We start from the raw sequence: 21,074 nt of genomic DNA on the forward strand, positions 1-21,074 counted from the left end.
GAAGAGGACAACCTTGGGTATGAGCCTAAAGGCATCAGGCTTCTCGGATCCATCAGCTCCGTAGCTTGCTCTGAAGTCGGAGGAAGAGGGGGAGTGAAGGGGTAAGACAGACCTGGCACCATAAGAGTTGAGGTTGAGGGGGACTTAGTGATACCCTGCACCCACAAAATCTTCTGCACCATCCGTTCCACATCTTTTTCGGTAAGGCTCCTGGTCAAATGGGAGGACAAGGCAGATGGGAATGTTGATCTTGACAAAAAGGGAGACAGCACATCATATGAAGGAGAGTACTGAGTCCTTTGTAAAGTCATAATAGGCTTAAAAGACTAAATGTTGGATCTGACATCAATGGATCCGATCCATCCTTACTAGATAAAAATGGAGCCAAAGAGATAAGATCCAATAGAGTAGTGGTCAGTGCTGAAGGCTCCAATCAGATTGTAGACTCCCTAGATCTGTGAGATTTGAAAATTTTTGGTTTCGGCTCTGAAATATCCCTTGGTGCCAAGGAAGGTCTCTTTTTTTCCTTTGTCCACAGATCTAGAGGACATGGATAAAGCTGAGTTCAAATAAGCCCATTTTGTCTTCAAGTCTGAACTAGCATTTTCTTTTCCTTCAGAAATAGCTTTTCCACAGGCAGAAGGTAACATACCCCTTAAAATGAGCTTATCTTTACATCCCACTAAAGCTTGACAATTAAAGGAATGGCATATAACACAATCCTTTGGTAAGTGAAGGGGGCCAAGGCAATACACACAGACAGATTGCAAGTTGCTAACTGGAATTTTATGCTCGCATTTTGTGCATTTCTTAAAACCAGCTAGTTTCTCCTGCTTCTCTGCCATGACAAAAAGAAGGGACAGGCAGAGAATACACTCACACAGGCACATACACTCAGAGAAAAAAGGTGACAGAGAAAAAAAGATTGTTTTTAAACAGAAAGAAACAAGGAGAAGAGAAAGCTAGTAACAACAGTAGTCCAAGAAATACCTAAAAAGGTAAAAGGGGAGAGACGTAATCTATACAAAAAAGTGTTTACTGGTGGGAAAGAGAAAGAAGAAATGAAAGTAACCTAAATAAAAAATGGGTACTTCAAGAAAGTGTCCTAAACTACAATTGATAGATAAAAAGGAGTAATTACACTAACAATATAAGAAAATTGAGAGAATGGAAGGAAAAAATTTGTAAATGTATGACCTGACACCAAGAGCTAGCTGATTTGATCACGTCTTTGCAAAGTGGCAAATGAGATTTGAGGTAATAGGGAGAGATGCATTGTGGGCAAGGGGAGGTATCTAAGAGCTTTTTGGTTGCCACGAGATTGCTAATGGCCAAGTCAGATCTAAGGCATCAGATCCGAACTCACATGTGAGGATGAAATGAAAAATTGGCAATGTCAGATTAATTGATCTGTCTTTATAAAATCTTTGCCACTAGAATGATAGTTTTCCAGGTCAGGAATTTAAGATCACATTTAACTGCTGGCTCAAAGGCAGAATGGATTAAGGCCTACAGTATCAAATTTAAATCCCATGGTGGAGTTGGGTCTTTATATGGAGGTCTCAGAAGGAGGGTGCCTCTCAAAAATTCTTTACAAAGCTTAGATGAAGCTAAGGAAGAATTCTCAAATCCAATATGCTAATTGAACTCGAATCTTTGAAGAGCTAGTTCCCTCATCAAAAATTGTTGCCAAAAATTCCAAAATACTTTTACATTTACTTCTGTATAGTTTTCTTGCAGAAGCCCTATGGGAAGATAAAAGAATGTGAAGGATAGGGGAAGAGAGTATTGATTGTCTGGCTATTAATGGAATTGGAGAAACCATGATGTTAGCTTTAGGTCTGAGATATCTGGGTGAATCATATATGTTTGGTGAGACAAGAAGTCTGGAACTGAATCAAGAATCCAAGGTGGGTAAAGTAGATGAGGCCAAAGGAAGGGGAAACAAATCTGTCAAGGTCAGTAAAGTGCAATGAGGATGACTCTGCTCTTCAAACTGGCAGCTTTCTGCAGAAATTTAGGGATCAAGGGAGTCAGGGTTAAGCACAGAGAAGACCAGGGTGCCAATCGTAGAGTAGAGTATCCCTCGGTGATTCCCCCGGCCAAAGATATTTCTTGCATGCCTGACTGATTCCTATTTGGGTTTGCATTCAATGATAAAGAATTGACCATTGTGTTGCAAGCATCCATTGAAAAATTCTCATATAAAATCTTGTTAGGGGAATTAAAATTACAGCAACCAACATTGATCTCAAGGCTTGAATAATCAACTGGGCTGAAATTTTGATACTGTGAACTATTTTCTTGACCTGGAATCTGATAGTTTGCACTCGTGCTAGAGGAACAGAAGCTGTCACTGTGTTGAACAGTGCTCCTAAGAATTCCAATGTTTGAGTCAGTTGTAACTGAGATTTGTTGAAATTTATGAATCACTCCAGACAAAAACAAATCTGAAGTACGCAATTTCTTGCTGTTACTAGTAGATGCCTGGTTGGGAGCAGTAATGAGACAGTCATCTATGTATGGAAACACTCAGAATCCTTGCAATCTCAAGTGTGCTGCTACCACTGCCATGCATTTGGTAAACACCCTGGAGGCTGTAGTGAGACCAAATGACAGTTCTCTGAACTGATAATGACTGTCTCCCAGCCAGAAGTGTAAATACCTTCTGGACTGTCTGTTCATTTTTATGTGATATTACAAATCCTGAAGGTTTGTTGAGCTTGCCCAAAAAGGAAAGAATGGACTGAACTGTGACTATCTGAAACTTTGTGTGTCAAAGTGACTTGTTCAGGTCACTGAGATCCAAAATTGGTCTTCACTCCCCTGTTTTCTTTGGCATTACAACCAATCTTGAGCAAGTTCCATATTCTGTCTGGTCTGGTGTGACCTCATGGATGACTCTTTTTTTCTAGCAGCTTTTATATTTGTAGAGTTGCTGCTTTCCTCTCACTGGGTGAAACATTGGTAAATTTGCATACAAGTGGAGGAGGTAGGGAAAAGGGAATTTTATAACCTCTGGAAATAATCCTCTGCACTCATCTGTCTTTTGTTATGTTTAGCCAGGTTCTCTCGTGCAGGGATAGTCGACCCCCAATTATCTCAAGAGGGGGACAAACAGGTCTCCATTCATAAGCATTAATAGGGTCTATCAGAGAAAGAATCCCTGGATCCATGGTTCTGTGGGCCTTCACTGCTGTGTAGTCATCATCCATTTGAGTTAGCCCTCTGCCCCTGGCCGAACTATCCCCAATGTGGATCTTGGAAAGGACCCTGGGACTTTCTGGACCATATCTTTTGACCACCTCATTGATTCCTAGAAAAGCATCTTTGAGGTGTTGAAAAATGCACACCCATTACAGACAGGGTGTTTCCATCTTTCTCACACCTGGAATGTGTCCTTCACTTTTGGGCCAAACAACAAGCTGCTGTCAAAAGGTGCATTGATGAATGAAGACTTGAAGGGCTCTGCAAAATCGCATAAGTGCATCCAAGTATGCCTCCCAAGGGAAATGCTTGAACCCGCCACCCTTGAGGCACCTTCAGCTGCATGAGAGATAAGCCTCATGTCTTCCCATACATTTCACTTCTACAGAACATTATTCTGCATGTACTGTGCCCACAAATTCCATTTATCTCCATGTAATTTGCTAATTCATTTTTCTAAATATTTCCCTCTAATTCTTGTATCTTCTTTACAAAATTCTGTATTTCATTTACTGTTGTTTTAGATTCTGATTTCTATTTTTCTTTCAATTGTTTTCTTGTCAATCAGCAGCATTAAACTTAGCAAGACCTTACTATGTTTAGGCAGTTCTAACCTTGTAAAACAAATGAAAAAAAAATGCTCAGTTGCAAATATTAGTTCTCCCAACATTTCTGACAAAGTATTCTGCTGGGAAATTTTAAACTCTATCAGTTCTCTACACCCTCAAAAATGCTTCCAATTATGTCTCCCTTTCCCATCACATCTCAGCCATTGTGATCTTCCTGCGGAAAAATTATCTGAAATCTCCTTGGGGTATAAAAATACTTACGCAAATATTGTTATGTAAAAATCCTAAACCTTCTGGACTTTGTTGCATATGAGAGCCACACAGATGTCCTACACTGTTGCTTTGGTAAACTGCATTTCCAGGCTTTGTACCCAATCTTTTCTAACCTATTCTGATTGATTCTTAAATAAGCATGGAATACTTTATATGTTGCACTAATTATCCATTTTAAAGGCAGCTTCTGTTCTAGAATTAACTAAAAATTCCACCAGAGCTGGTCTTTCACATACCACTTGTATACATAGCTCTCAGCTATCCAGATTTTTGTCTCATATTTTTGGTCTTTTCCTCATAACATTTGTGGTTTTCTGGCAAATCACTGGGATAATCCAAGGATTAAAGTCACAAAATGACATACATTTGAGTTTAAGGCATTATATCCTTCAGAAAATGCATGCTAACACAAACCTTCATACTCTAATGACTTCCTACGTTTTTTAGAACAATATCTAAGATCTGCCCCTACTTTCAGGCCTTTGTCTCCCCATTATGTCAAGCTTTGTCCAGATATTCTTGTACTAAGAGGTTGACAGGTATGATCTTCTATTACTTTCTCTTTACCTAGACTCTGCTATCCATCTCTGGTAAGGAAGGCAGTCTCTAACTTGCAGTCCAAGCTTCTGCTTGGCTTCATGCTACTCTATTACCTTTCCCCCTATACATATTTGTTCCAAAAATCCTTTACTAATTTTCTCCAGTAAATTCTAGTCCCCTCTTGTCTATTTTCTGTACCACCACTTGCAATAATCCCTCTTGACAACAATCTTCTTTCTTCATTTTACATATTGGCTTAGATCTTAAAATACTTTCTGCTAATTTGTAAATATAATATTCTGTATGATTATTGTTAATCTTCTGAAGGGCCTGCATTCAAAATCCTACTCTTGCCTTGTTTCTTGAACCCCACCACCCTTTCAACATCATTATCATGTCTTTACACTTTGATTTACAGCCTTTTGCTTGTGTTATGTACAGTGGATATAAAAAGTTTACTCACCCGTGTTAAAATGCCAGGTTTTTGTGATATAAAAAATGAAACCACAATAAATCATTTCAAAACTTTTCCCACCTTTAATGTGACCTATAACCTGTACAATTTAACTGAAAAACAAATCTGTTAGGGGAAAAATTATAAAAAATAAAAACGTACAATAAGCTGGTTGCATAAGTGTGCACACCCTTAAACTAATACGTTCTTGAAGCACCTTCAGTGTTTTGAAGTGATTTATTGTGGTCTCATTTTTTTATATCACAAAAACCTGGCATTTTAACAGGGCTGGGTAAACTTTTTATATCTACTGTATATAAGCCTCAACTGCATAGCTCTAAAGTGTCCCTTCGCATTAGGTAATCCTAAACTACTTTGTTCGACTGGAAAAAACTCTTGTTCTCTTCCCTTCCCAATTAAATTCTTTCAACTCTTTATTAGCTATGATCCACAGCATCTTCTTTGGTTGATATAAATATGCCTGACCTGTATATAAAACTAACAGGAGTAGAACATTTTTGCTGGTTGTAACTCACTATCCATATCCATAGTTGAGAGCTTGCAACTTGTAATTTTTTTGTATTATCGTTTACTTACTCTCTTCCCACATATACTTAGCTGCCATAATAGAATTGTTTTTAATCCATACACCTAAATCATCATCATCATCAACTTCCTTTTTCCATTTTCTACATGAGGTTGGGGTATGTCATCAACTGTTGCCGTCACTCTTCTACCTTCTTTGGCTGTCATGATTGACTGTCACAGGTTTTCCCTCACACAATACATCCATCTCTTTCCTGGATGCCATTTCCTCTTGCCTTCTTCCTGTCTGCCCCAAATTTTCTTTACCACACTTCCTTCAGCTTTAGAGCACATGGGCCAGAATCATCATAGTCTAGTCCTCTCTGTAACTGAAGCTAATTGGGCTTATGTTTTAGTCTCCTTATTTCTTTTTCTGTCCTACAATATGCCTCCTACCACCCATCTCAGACACTTCATCTCCATCCCCTCTAGCTTCCTCAACTGCTCTGTCTTCACTGTCTAGGTTTCTGTAACATAAAGCAGTACTGGTTGCACCACTGTATTGTATAACCTACTTTTCAGGTACTTCAGCATTCTTCTGTCACACACCTACCTCTGACACTCTGTCTCAGTTGGCTGCAGCCCCTCTGATTCTAGCTCTGTCCTCCTCATTCAGACTTTCCTTATCCTCAACCACCGCTCCCCGATACTTGATAGTTAGCCTGTTCAAGTATTTTCCCTTTCTGCTCAATTCTCAGATTCTTCTGATTCCCCTATTTGCTAACATTTTAACTGCCTTATCTGTCCCCAGTTTCATCCTGTGTCCCTTCAAATTTCCATTCCATTTATCACCATTTGCTGTAGTTCTTGTTCAGAGTCTGCCTGTAATACCACATCATCTGCAAACAAAAGCTTTATTGATTTATCCCCTACAACCTGCTTGATAATGTAGTCCATCACCAATATGAATAGCAGTGGGCTCAGAAATGAAACTCTGATGCACATCTACTCCCAATGGGAACCTCACTGTGAGTCCAAATAATGTTTGCACTTGTGTCATTGTGTCCTTATACATAGGCAGCATTGATTCTTACAATGTTTCTGGGACTTTGAACCATTACGGGACTGCCCAAAATAGGCTTTATTGGAAAGTTGTTGAATGATTTCTCCAAGTCCAGGAATGCCAAGTTGAACTCTCTTCATCTCAAACTTCTTCTCACCTATCTCTCTACAGCAAACATTAGGTCAGTTGTGCTGCATCCTGATCTGATTCCAAACTTCTCATCTATCTAATTTTTTATTACTCTGCGCATCCATTTTTCAATCATCCTCTCCAAAATTTTCATGCAATGTGCCTGGAGTTTGATGCCTCTGTACTGCCCACAGTTGTGAATGTCCCCTTTGTTCTTGAACACTGGCACTGGAATGACTATTTTCCAATAATCTGGGATATGCCTTTCTCTCCATACTGCTATGAGAAACCTCCGGAGCCATTTCTCCCCTAACTAATCCAACATCTTGATCCTATCTGCTGTGATCTCAGCTGAGCCCGCTGCATTCGCTGACTTCATTTTCCTTAGTGCTGTTCTTATTTCTTCTAGAGCTGGCTCCTTTTCTTCTTTTGCTGTAGGCTGTATCTGGGTCTATACAACTTCTGTGGGGTTTTCCTCATACAGAAATTGCTGGAAGAACTCCTTCCATCTGCCTAACTGGTGAGCAAGTTGTTCCTGTCATCCCTTATGAATGGTATTGGATGAATTATCTTTTTTTATCTTTCTATCTTTGCCTTGCAACCTGATAGAATTTCATTGTACCATCTGCTGAGTCCCTTTCCAGAAGCTGGAAGTGTGCCTCTGATGCCTTTTTTTCATAATTTTCTTTATCATCCCCCTTTTTCCCATTTCTCTTCATGGAATCACCGTGTCACATCAACTGTAACCATTTCCCTCATTTTACTGCCACTTCCCTACCTTCTTCCCAGTCATGTCTGACTGTCGCACTTCTCTCATGCAATCCATCCATCTTTTTGCTGGGTGTCCTTATTTCCTCTTGCCTTCTTCCTGTCTTCCCCAAATCATCTTCACCAGATTATCTTCTGCTTTTCTGCACATGTGCCTGAACCATTATAATCTGTTATATTTGGCCTTCTCTGCAGTTGGAGCTACTTGGGCTTCTGCCCAGATGTCCACATTTCTTCATCTATCCCACAGTGCACAACCTACCACCCATCTCAGACACTTCATCTTCATAATTTCTAGCCTTCTCCACAGCTTTGCCTTCACTACCCAGGTTTCTGTACCATACATTAGTTCACCACTGGTTTATATATCTTACTTTTCAGATTCTTTGGCATTCTCCTATCACACGCTACCCGACACACTGTGCCAGTTGGCTGCAGCCCTTCTAATTCTAGCTTTGACCTCTTCATCAGACTTCCTTTCCCCTCAAACACACCTCCCAGATACTTGAAGCTGTTAACCTGTTCCACTCTTTTCCCTTCTATATCAATTCTCAGTTTCTTCTGATTTCCCACATTTGCTTCCACTACATCTGTCTTATTTGAAGTCAGTTTCATTCTATGTACCTTCAATTTTATACTTGCTCCTATCATTTGCTGAAGTCCTTGTTCAGAATCTACTTGTAATGCCATATCATCCACACACAGCAGCTTTGTTGATCTGTCCCCTTTGACCTGTTTGATAATGTAGTCCATCACAAGTATTAACAGTAGTAGACTTACAGCTGAACCCTGAAGCACACCCAATCCCTCTGGGAACCTTTCTGTGAGTCCAAACACTGTTCATACATCTGTCATTGGGTCCCTATACATAGCCTACTCTAATTCTACCAATATTTCACAAGACTGCTCAAATTAGCTTTCTTGGGACCTGGTCATATGCATTCTCCAAGTCTATGAATGCCCACTTGGACTCTTTCTTCATCTCTAGCTTCATCTCAACTGCTTGTTTCACTGCAAGCATTGGTATGGCTGAGCTGCATCCTGATCTCAATCCAAACTGCTCTACGTATTGCATATTTGGTTATCAATCATCTTCTCCAGAACTTTCATGCAGTGACAGGAGTTTGATACCTCTGTACTGCCCACGGTTATGAATGGACCCTTTGTTCATGTCCACTGCCACTAGTATGCTTATTCTCAAGACATCTGAATCACTTTCCATAAGCTGGTAGAGTGCAGCTGATGTGTTCTTCTTCACTCTTTGTATTTAATTATCCTTTGATGACTGGGTGAGACCCACTAAGATAATGACCACTTTTCAGGGGAGATCTGAGGTGGTATTTATACTGCTAGGGGAAATTTGGCCAGGGCACTGGGGAACTTTCCCTACTCTTGGTAGTCAGGGGAAGGCTTTGTGTGTTACACATCCTGACTTCCTGTTTCCTGTCCAGGTGCAGAGGGAACAAAAACCACAGCACAGTACCAGGAACCACTTCCACAATTGTTAGCGCTTTCATCAACAAGACTTCATCAGACATAATAAAAAATTAAAACCACTTCATTGAAATACCCTCTGCAAGTCATGTTAACACAATCACATGACAAAATTCTATACTTTTTTAAAAAAAACACACACAAATTTCAATGACTAAAATTAATTTCATCTATTATAAGCTTTCCTTTTTAAAACACTACTGATACTAATAACATAATTGAGACCAGGTGGTACTGTGGCATTCAACAACATTTGCCACCACAATTCAAGTTCCTCTAATAGAATTGACCAGAGACCACCCCGTGGGAGTTGTTCAACTTGCTCTAAAATGCAAAAAGAGAAACTGTGCCCACTGTGGGAAGAAATATGTCTCCATAAGGCATTGGAAGACTTTGCTTTCCTGATGTCATATAGATGCTCGTAAATATGTTGCCTCAACTTCCTTTCCATCTTTCCCACATAAAAGGAAGGGCACAGTTTACACAAAGCAATATACACTACTCCCTTAACATGGCAATTAAAATTACCTCTAACCTTAATCCTGATGTTATTGACAACACACTCCCTTGTTTCTAAAATAGAATGACAAGAGGAACATGATCCACATTTGAACATTTTTCCTTGCTTGGAATGTGAAGAACCCCCCATTCCATCAAACAAATTCTTAATGGACTTACCCCTTTTATAAAGAAATTGAGGACATGGACCCACCTTCTCCAACAGTTCAGCATTGTTAGTCAATAACTGCCAATTCTTCCTGATGATGGCTTCAATAGAACCATAATCCAAACTGAAAGTAGTTACAAACAGTGGGTGGGTCCCTCCATCAACCTGTCCATTATCCACAGATATAAATTGTTCTACCGGGGAAACACCTACCTTATCCAACTCCTCTCCCGATGGTACACAAGATTGTGGACTACCCAATAATGGTACAAAATGACCCAACTGTCATTTCATCAAAACCTCCTTTTTGATATTATTGATGAGGTACTCACGATAACTACGCTTTAAAAACATGGAACTTAAAATCTCACACTCGTCCAAAAAATCTACCCATGAAGAAGCCATCCTGGCTGCCCTGACCATTTGACTCTTAATGACAGTGCTGTTCTGGCAAATTAGATGACTACTACTAAAGTGCAACAAACTGTTGGAGTAGGTGGGCTTCCTAAAAATTCTAGATGAAAGTTTATTGGGCACTGGATCCTTCCTCAACAAAACACTGAAGTAGTTGATTGTATCCTCATGTATACTGTGTGAAAAGCACAGGAAAGCAGTAGAATTGTTAATGCACTCCAGAAAATCTATGATCAAATCCTTGGGACCAGACCAAACCAAAAACAAATCATCCAGGTACCTGGTGTATAGATGAATGTATTGGGGAAACCATGACTCAAATACAAATTCATGTTCCCAGGCAGCCATGACAATATTTGCAAATAATGGACCACACAGAGCCCCCATAGCAACACCCATGACCTGTTTGATATATTATCCCTGGAACAAAATATAATTACTGCCCAACACCAACTCCATTAATATGGTCAAAGTATTGACTAACACCTGATCAAGCCCAAAATTGAATGAGAAATAATCCTCAAACCACCTAAGGCCCAAATCGTGTGGGATACAGGAAAAAAGATCCTTGACATCAATAGTAATGAATAGATAATCAATACAAGTATCAATCTCATTGCATCTAGTCAAGAAATCCCACGAATCCCTACACAAATGAGAAATATTCATAACATACGGGTTCAATAGGTGGTCCGCAAATTGGACAATGCCATAAGTTTTAGAATTTTCCACATTCACAATTGGCCTAAGGGGTGGATTGTGTATGTATATATATATATATATATATATATATATATATATATATATATATATATATATATATATCCTTGTGTATTTTGGGGAGTCCAAAAAAATTTGGAACATAGGGTGAATCATTAACCATGTATTTGTGTTGCTCAGAAGTGATTTCACCCTGCATCAACATATCATACAATATTATATCAATCCTATTACATGCTATGTTTAACTCATTACGAGAACATTCCACATACCCCTCCCCACACAGGATATTTAATACTCTCTGCTCATAATGGAGCGTCTCCATAATTACAAGCCACCCCCTTTATCTGCTTGCATGACCCGAATGTTAGAAGTAGCAGCCATGAGGAACAGGGAGAAAACATGGATGATTCAACTTTGGCTGAAAATGAAGTGAAAGTTGCTGAAAATGTAGTTGAAATGGTAGAATCGCTACCAGAAATTTTTTTCTGATGCTGTGGGTGCAGAAAAAACAGTAACAGTGGAGGAAAAGGAGATTGCAGCTGTAACAGAGATGGATTCAGAGGAAAACTTTCAGAGAAGATTGTTTGAAGGAGAGACAGCTACCTCTGAGAAATGCATAATTACAACCCTCCAATCGGGGGGAGTTGTGGGATGATTATTTGGAAGAAATGGTAAACCAAAGTAAGCCAGAAAATAGAACAGCAATTTCATGGAGTGAGATCATGAAGAAAATAGATGAAGAAAAAGGAGAAGAAGAGAATGTTTCAGAAAAAGTTCAAGAGACAAAAACTTGTGTGCAAACTGTGGGAGAAGGCGCAAAGAAGAAAGAAGAAATAAAAGAAACAAAAAAGAAGTATACAGTATCTGTGAGCAGTAAAAAGGAAGACTGTGGACAGGTATGAGGTTTGGGACTCTGTCATAGCAGCTCTGGGTGTCAAAGCAAAAGAGGTAAGAGTATTCATTCTAATTAATAAAGAGACTTTTTGTGACTTGATATTTGAGACTGGGCAGGCCATGGAAAATGTTTGGGTGCATATGAACAAAAGAAAAATATTTATCCATGGTCAGAATATGTGGTACAAGTTTTTTACAGACAAACAAAAAAAAAAAAAAAGAATAATGACCCAGTTTAGAACTGAAGTTGAAGCAAAAGAACTGAAAGAACATTTGTTAACTATATGTAAAGAAGTAATGGACACTACAAAATATATGATGAAAGAGGACTGTTGACTGGAGGGTGGGAATGTGGAGTAATACTGAAAATGGAAAATGATAATGTTATGCATGTACTTAGTATTATTAATTTTCATGGTAATAGGGGTTTTGTAAAATACACGGGTCAATGTAAATAAATCAAAAAAAGATGTTATTTATGTGGTAAATTAGGGCATAATTCAAAAAATTTGATTTAAAGTACAAAAAATGTGGCAATACTGGTCATTCATGGCTAGAATGTGAAATGAATGTGCAAGAAAATGAAGTTATACAAGATAAAGAGGTAGTAGAATGTGTTCTATAAGAAACTGTACAAAAATATGTGACTGATAAAGAGGTTACACATGAAGTTAAAGAAAGTAACAAGGAAAAAGAAACAGAGGAGATGTGAAGAAGAAGCTGACTGGTGCACAGTAAGAAGTAAAAATAATTTGATAGGGAAAAGAGTTAAAGAAAGGAAAAGAAAATTCAAAAACATAATGCTTAGAAAAAATAAGAAAGGAAAGGGATAAAAATTTTATTATAACTGTTCTTAAAAGCTGAAAATATTAGCTTTACATGTGAAAAGTATACAAAAATTTAAAAGGAGAATAGGTATATTACAATGGTGTGCTGCAGTAGATGCACATAATATTGTTTTAGAAGATATCAGATTATTAACAGAGGAAGAAAGAACACAAACTTTCAAACTTTGGAATGATGCAGTAGTTTGGAACATGGGGAAAGAAACATGCTCAGGCATATGTATATTATATCAAGAAAGCATTCAAATATTAGAAGTAAGCATAGTGGAACTAGGACGAATTACGGTAATAGACGTGAGATGGAAAAATGTGTGTATAGAATTATAGATTTATATGCATATGTAACAAAAAAAGGAGAACTGATATTTAAAAATATTCTTGAATATGTGTAAATATAGACATAGTGGTAAGCGATTTTAATAGTAATTTTCAGAAAAATAAGAGCAATTGTGATGTTAAAATGGCTGAAGAAATTATGAGAAGTGGAAAGTTAAGTGTATGAGAGAATAACCACTGGACCTATAAAATGAATGAAATTAGGACATAAATTGATTATTTTTTAATCTCTGATAGTTTAAAAGTTATGAAAAAAGGACTTAAGTATGTTGGATTTTCAGATCATGCGGCTATATGGGTTAAAGTAGAGGAAAATATAGAACATATAAGAATAGGAAAAGGAATAGAGAGAATAAATGAAAATGAATTAGATTTAGAAGAGGAAAAAAACTTGTAATTTTTGGAAAAATCATATGAATAGGAGAGAGTTTTATGAGAGTTGGAGGCTTAATTTTAAACAGAAATATAAAAAAAGTGTTCTAGAATGTCTAAGGAAGAAAAAAGAAAAGAAAAAGAGAGGGATAAGATATGTCAAGAAACATTTAGAAACTTATTAGAGAAGAACATTTTCTTTTATGAAAAAGAAAGAGAAATATATAAAATGAATCAAATTAAAATGAACAACTTGCTATATAAGCAAAAATACTGTTTACAAGGAAACAAAGAAGATGTAGCACCACATATGAGAAAAATAATAAAAGAAGGAAAAAGAATAAGAATTAAAAATAAGGAAGGTAAGCAAATAAGACAGCAAGAAGGAATATACAAAATAATTAAAGAATATGAATTGGAATTATTTGTTAAAAGAGAAGAAAACTTAGAACAAATTTATAAAGGTGAAAATTTAAATAAGGAAGATAATGAGTATTTAGAACAAAAAATAACTGAAAGAATTGAATGAAATTCTAAAAAATATTAACATGAATTCTGCAACAGGACTGGATGGAATTGAATATGGTATGTATAAAGAAATGAAAGAGTGGCAAAAATAATTTTTATAGAAGTTATGAATGAATGGTTAGAAACTGGAATTAAAGAGAAAGAGATATGTACAGGAGTTATAAAATTTATATTTAAAAAGGAAATAAAGAGGAGATAAAAAATGGAGCCCTATAACATTGAATAATATGGATTGTAACATTTTAATGAGAATAATAACAAAAAGCTTAGAAAAATGGATAGAATATATGACCAAAATGTATCTGGAAGAAAAGGAAAAGGAGGTCAAGAGTTATTATGGATAATAAGAGAAATAACTGATGATATTATAAGTAAAAATGTAGAATTGAAGGTTATGACAGGGGATATAAATAAAGCCTATGATAATATTCAATGTAAATCATTATGGGTAATTTTTCAGGCATATAACATAAGCAAAAACATATTACAAGTAATAAAATCTGCTTATGAAAGGAACTATGTGTAACAAAATGTAAATGGCTGGATTAGGGAAGAAATAAACATAGAATGTGGAATAAAGCAGGGCTGCCCAGCTAGTAGTGTAATTTTCTCATTAGTTATGAATGTAATAGTGAAGGAACTTAATAAAATGTCAAGTAGTGGTGGATACAAAATGATGAAGGAAGTACATTTGCCAATAATGTATAATTATGTGGATGATATTGTATTAATGGTTAACAATAAAGTATGGATGGAAAAGGTAAATTAAAAATTAAGTATAAATTTAAAAAAATTTGGTTTAAGTATAAATAAGGAGAAAAGTAAAGGATCTGGTTTTGAAGGTATGATAGGAGGTGTTGAGTTCAATGAAAAATATATAGATATATTAGGAAGGTTTACCATCATATGGTCAACCAGTGGATATTCAAGTAATTATTTGCAAAAGGAGTGCTGCAACATCCCAAAATTACGAATGCAAATATTATGAAAAAGATGCTGAAGACACAAATGAGTAAATATCAGTGCGCATTTGCACTTTTGTGAGTTCGGCATCCCTCACTGTAGTGCATCCTCAGAGTTAGAATATATCATTGGCAGGGGGGGGGCTTGCCCCCCTGCTAAACGTGTTGTGAATCGCACTGGACATTGAGGTAAGTTTAAAAAATGTCAACAGCATTCGTTGTTATGCTGTTTTTCAAGTAAGTGATTACTCGCATAAAACTTTGTCAAAATTATGATGGTAAACCATTAGGAATAACATTTGGAAGTAATATGAAACTAAATGTAAGTGGCTGGATTGGGGAAGAAATAAAAATAGAATAATTGTATCTGCTTTATTTTCTGAAAAAAAAATACTTGTTTTTCCACCTTTCTAAGCTAGTATAGTCCAGTTTTCAGCTTAGTGCTGAATTCAGGGCTATGTTACAAGTTTTGGTGTTTGCCATACCTTACTTGGATAGAAGGAAGTTTCTCTGTTCACCTGTGAGAGAGGGGAGCTTTGAGCAGCCTATCTGTCCCTGGAGGAGTGGTTTCAGCCCAGAAATTAGTAGTTTATTGGCCATTTTGGGCTAATTTCTATCTCTTTCATTTCCCTGCTATAAAACCCGCATTTGCAAGGTTTTTTGCACTTGAATACAGCTCAGCAAGCTCCTGCCTGCTGCCCTGCAGAGTTCTACAGCAGCAGAGAGACAAAAGAGAGACTTTGGAGATATTATTATTTTTCTGCATTTTCTTGCTGCCTTTAGCTAAGTCTGCCTAAAACGCCGATTTTTTAGAATTTCTGTGATTTAAAAAGCTTGTTTCAGCTACATATTGTAGCGGTAGTGTTGTTGCCTCACAGCAAGAGGTTCTCTTCTTTGATTCTCGGCTGGAGTGCCTTCTGTGTGGAGTCTGCATGTCCTCCCCACGGTTGAGTGGCCTCCGAAAGACATGCGTGAATGGGCTTCGCTGAAGGTTGGGTGTTGGGCTGGCAAAAAAAAATCTACTGCCAATCATTAGCGGACCGGAGTTCCACTGTGGTGACCCCTAACCGGGAAAAGCCAAAAAGACAAACAACAACAGCACTGTACTTATTTTACTGCCTGCACTTTAACAAAGTCGTTTTTGAGTTTAAATTACCTGTTTAATTGTTGTAGGCTACATACTCAAGTGTGATAGCCATTTCTGTGCATTTAAACTGTTTTTTTTTTTTATTGTATCTGCTTTATTTTCTGAAAAAAAAAAAAAAAAAACTTGTTTTCTTGCCTTTCTAAGCTAGTATAGTAGCAGACTCCACACAGAAGGCACTCCAGCCGAGAATCTAACAGGAGAACCTCTTGCCCAGAAATTAGTAGTTTATTGGCCATTTTGGGCTAATTTCTATCTCTTTCATTTCCCTGCTATAAAAACCACATTAGCACGGTTTTGCCAGGCGGGCAGCGCTGGTTAGCTAGGGTATAACTATTCCCGGCTCCAGAAAGTCTGCTCTTTAATTTTTCCCTTAGAGCTACACAAACTTTCAACTAAAGCACTCAAACCATTCACTTCTCAGCCTGGCACTTGCTCAAAACTCATAGCAAGCACTAATAAACCTTAGCACTAGACCCCCCTATACTGTAGAGAAGGACAAGGCTCTCTATTCGACCTTACCAGCCAATCAGTAAAACAGTTCACTGTACCTATCCAGGCATGTCCAAGGGGCAGTTTCAGGTGTATTCTCTGGTCCAACTGCTGAATCTGGGCATTTTGAGGCAATGTTACAACTGCCTCATGTACACAGACAACCCTCTCCTCCTACCACCAAACACTAATACATGCGAGAGATGCAATTATACAACCAAACTGGAGGCTAAGCTCTCTCAACCCAAGACTGGACCAGACAGTCAAGAAGAGAAGGGGATAACTTGCATTACACCACCAGCCTCACATAGACCTATGAAACCTGCACCAACAAAAAACACACATAAATACATGAAAACATACTTGGAGGTTCTAAATAAAAATCTGCAAAAGCAAAGTACAGTTGTGTACACTTACCATAAATGTAGATGTTTGAGTGTATTCACTGTTGCAGTCATTACATTTAGGTAATCTGCTGGCAGGTTGCCCTCAGTCGGCCTGAATAACATAGTCCTGGGTCCTGCGTCGGTTGCTGTCTCCTCTTCCATGACATCTGGTCATCAGGGGTATAAAACATGCAGCCAATGCCATTTTATTCAGTTTTTCTTGCCCCAAATGTCAGGTGCCCCCCAAATGGGGAGCAAAAATATATATGTATATATAAATAAACAGAAATATATGTAAATGCACTTTTAGCAACATAAACTTCACCTTCATCTGAAAGTAAATACACCACAAAGGCTTTAGTAGATAGTGAAGGAAAGAAAAGGTATAGAAAAGGGGGATGGTGGGTGGGTAACCCGGACTGCAACAGTGAATACACTCGAACATCTACATTTATGGTAAGTGTACACAACTGTACTATGTTCTTCATGTTTCACTGTTGCAGTCATTACATTTGGGTAGAATTCCAAAGCTGTGGATGGGAGGATGTTACTAAATAGCATTAGGAGTGGCTATAAGGCCCTGCAGAACTGCAGTGGCAAAGCCTGCCCTGGATTTGGAGAAGAGAGGCAAATGATAATGCTTTGTGAAGGTATGAACAGAGCTCCAAGTAGCAGCCTCTAGAATGTCTTTGGTTGGAACCCCTTTGAGAAACGCTGCTGAGGTAGAGGCAGCCCTGGTGGAATGCGACCTGATCCCCTTGGGTACAGGTTTACCATGGTGCAAGTAGCAGAAACGAATGCAGTGGCTTATCCACTTAGAAATAGTCTGCTTTGATATGGCCTTCCCCTTTGACCCTGCAGCAAATGCTACCAGTAGTTGCTCAGACTTTCTTAGAGATTCGGTCCTGTTTAAGCAGAATCTTAGTTGTCTGTGTACATCCTGTGAATGCAGAATCCGCTCCCCCTTGTTCTGCGGATTTGGGTAAAATGTTGGCAAGTGAATTGTCTGGTTAAGAGCCACACTGGATATCACCTTAGGCATAAAAGAAGGATTGGTCCTGAGGGGCACCCTGTCTGGGTAAAATGTAATAAAAGGATCCACAGCCATGAGAGCCTGTAGTTCTGAAACCCTTCTTGCTGAAGTGACTGCCAAGAGGAAAGCTGTTTTCCAAGATATAAATTTTATATCCACAGTAGCTGCTCATTCAAAAGGAGGCAGGGTGAATTTTTCCAGCACAAAGTTGAGGTCCCATGCAGGAGTTGGTGATCTTCTGGGAGGCCTTAAATTTTTGGCCCCTCTAAGATACTGTTTAAGCATAGGATGAGAAAAGAGGGGAGGCTCTGTGCTGTAATGAGCCGAGATGACAGAGGCATGTATTTTTATTGAAGAAAAAGATAGTCCCTTGTCAAGCATCTCAGTCAAATATTGTAAAATCTGAGGAATATTGGGCTTTGCTGTGTCCGTTCCTTGTGCTTGGTTCCAAGTACAGAATCTCTTCCATTTATCAGCATAAGATTTTCTAGTACTAGGCCTTCTGGCTTCCAAAATGACATCCATCACAGATTTACTGAGAGGTGTTGTTTGAATAATTAAATGATTAGCCATGCTGAAAGGTTCAGAGTTTGGAGCTGAGTGTGCAGAATTTGATTGTTCTGCTGAGACAGTAGATGAAGTATTTGAGGCAAGTACCAAGGAGGAAGTTGAGACATATTCCTTAGAATTGGGTACCAGTGCTCGCGAGGCCAGTCCAGAGCAACTAGGATCATTTTTGTTTTTTCCTGTCTGACTTTTAGTAAGACCTTGGAGAGAAGAGGCAGAGGGGGGAAAGCATAGACTGATAGGTTTTTCCAACTGAAGGATACGGCATCCACTTTCCATACTTTTCTGTGATAAATTCTTGTGCAGAATTTGCCCAGATGATAATTTTTGGGAAGAGGCAAAGAGATCTATGTCTGGGCTCCCCCATTTCTGTGTTAAAATGCTGAAGATTCATGGATCCAGTTTCCATTCGTGCGGGTCCATAAGATTTCTGCTTAGGTCGTCTGCCAGAGTATTTTGTTTTCCTAGCAGGAATTGAGCTTGAAGATGTATTTGGTAAGTCAAAGCTGTGTTCCACAATGCCATAGCTAGTCTGCAAAGGGGGTAGGAATGTGTACCCCCCTGCTTGTTTACGTACCACATAACCATGGTGTTGTCCGTCTTTATCAGTAGTTGCCCTGGATTAAGTAAGTCCTTGAAGGCTGTCAGAGCATTCTGAACAGCTAGCATCTCTTTCTGGTTGATATGCAGATGCATTTGTTTTGGGATCCATTTGCCCTGAATGCATCTCCCCACCAGGTGGGCCCCCCAAGCATAGTCTGATGCATCTGTAGTTAGGGTTTGGGTGGCAGGGGGTAGAGTGAATGACAGTCCCTTGTTTTGGTGACATGTCTCTGCCCACCAAAGAAACTCCTGTTATAGGCAGGGAATGAGAGGAATCATTGTTTCCAGACTGTTACAATGTTGACTCCATAAACTGTTTAGGTACCATTGTAGTTTCCTCATATGCAGTCTCGCATATGGAATTAGTAGAATGCAGGATGCCATGAACCCCAAAGCCTGCAGAATTTGTCTTGCAGATAACTGGGTTTTTGTTGCCATTTGTTTGAAGTATGTTGTCAGTTGCCTTTGTTTGTCTGGCATAAGGTAAGCCATCTGGGCAGATGTATTCAAGCTTGCACCCAGGAATGTAATTATTTGAGAGGGTACCAGTTGGGATTTCTTTTCATTTATTGTATACCCTAGGCATGTTAGAAGCCTTTTTACAAATGCCAGATGTTGAGGAAGCGTGTCCTTGTCCTCTGCTTGAATGAGACAGTCATCCAGATAAGGATACATTTGTATGCTTCTTTGTCTGCAGAATGCAATTACTGGTGCCAGGCACTTTGTAAAGACCCTGTGCGCAGTAGATAAGCCAAAGGGTAGTGCAGAGAATTGGTAATGCAAAAAACCTGCCTTGAAGCGGAGGTATCGTCCGCATGATTCCCTTATTGGGATATGCAGGTATGCCTCTTTTAAGTCTAGAGTCACTAACCAAGTGTTCCTGCCCAGCATAGGCAGTAGCTGTTGTAAAGTCAGCATTTTGAATTTTGGAATGTCCAGGAATGTGTTCAAAATCGATAAGTCCAATACTGGACGCCATGCATTGCCCTTTCTGGGTACCAGGAAAAGTCTTGAATAAAAATCTTGTCCATTTTCCTTTTCTGGTACTGGTTGAATATCCCCCATATCCATGAGGGACATAACTTGTTTATGAGCCTCTGCCCACTGATTTTGTGGCAGATCTGGCCAACCGTTTGGTATTGGCAAAGTATGGAAATGAAATCTGTACCCCTGGGATACTATGTTTAATACCTACTTGTCCTGGGTAATTAACTGCCAATTTTGAGCATGAAGCGCTAGTCTTCCCCCAAGGGGGCTGCCAAAAGATAAGTGCTTGGTGAAGGTAGAGGGAAGTCATTGAGACTGCTTACTGTATGGTTGTGCTTTGTTTCCTCCAGATTTGAAGGTGGAGGCACCCCATTGCTTTGACCGGTAAGAACCCTGTGATTGGTATCTGGAGCCTTTTGAGTGCCTGGATTTGCCTTGAGTGGCTCTGTTGGACACAGGAAAGGACCAATTTTTAGTAGGCCAGTGTCTACTGAACCTGGGTGTCTGCACTTGCAGGAAATCTTTTACAGTTTGCATAGATTTATGGTAGGTACATAACTTCTTAATGTTAAGTTGTCTCTCTCGTCTTCATTCTTGCTGGTTGGGACAGCGTCCCTAGCACCTTAGTCCTGGGTGGCTCATCGGAACAGACTCTTGAGCACAGTGGAACCAAAATCAACTCTACTCCTAGAGGCCACATCCAATTTATAATGTGAAATGAAGGTATGAGGGGTGGCCCATGTGGCCGCCGCACAAATGGCTTCCATTGGTAGTCTTGCTTGAAAGGCTACCGACGTAGCTAAAGCCCTAGTAGAGTGGCCTTTAGGTTTAGCAGGGAGTTCTTTATTTCTCAACTGATAAACAAGGGTGATAATAGAGGACAACCACCTGGATAAGGTTACTTTAGACACTGGTCGACCCTGCTTACCCTCCGCATAGGACAGGAAGAGTTGGTCTGATTTCCTTATTTGCTCAGTCCTATGCAAATAGAAACATAATTGCCTATAAACGTCCAACTGGTGTAACTTGTGTTCAGCCTTGTTGGAATAATTTGGAAAAAAAACTGGCAGATCAATGGATTGATTCAAATTATTTTCGG

The sequence above is a fragment of the Protopterus annectens genome, chromosome 3.part0, assembly GCF_019279795.1.
Source record: "Protopterus annectens isolate FY-2018-M chromosome 3.part0, PAN1.0, whole genome shotgun sequence".
Classification (NCBI taxonomy): Eukaryota; Metazoa; Chordata; order Ceratodontiformes; family Protopteridae; genus Protopterus; species Protopterus annectens.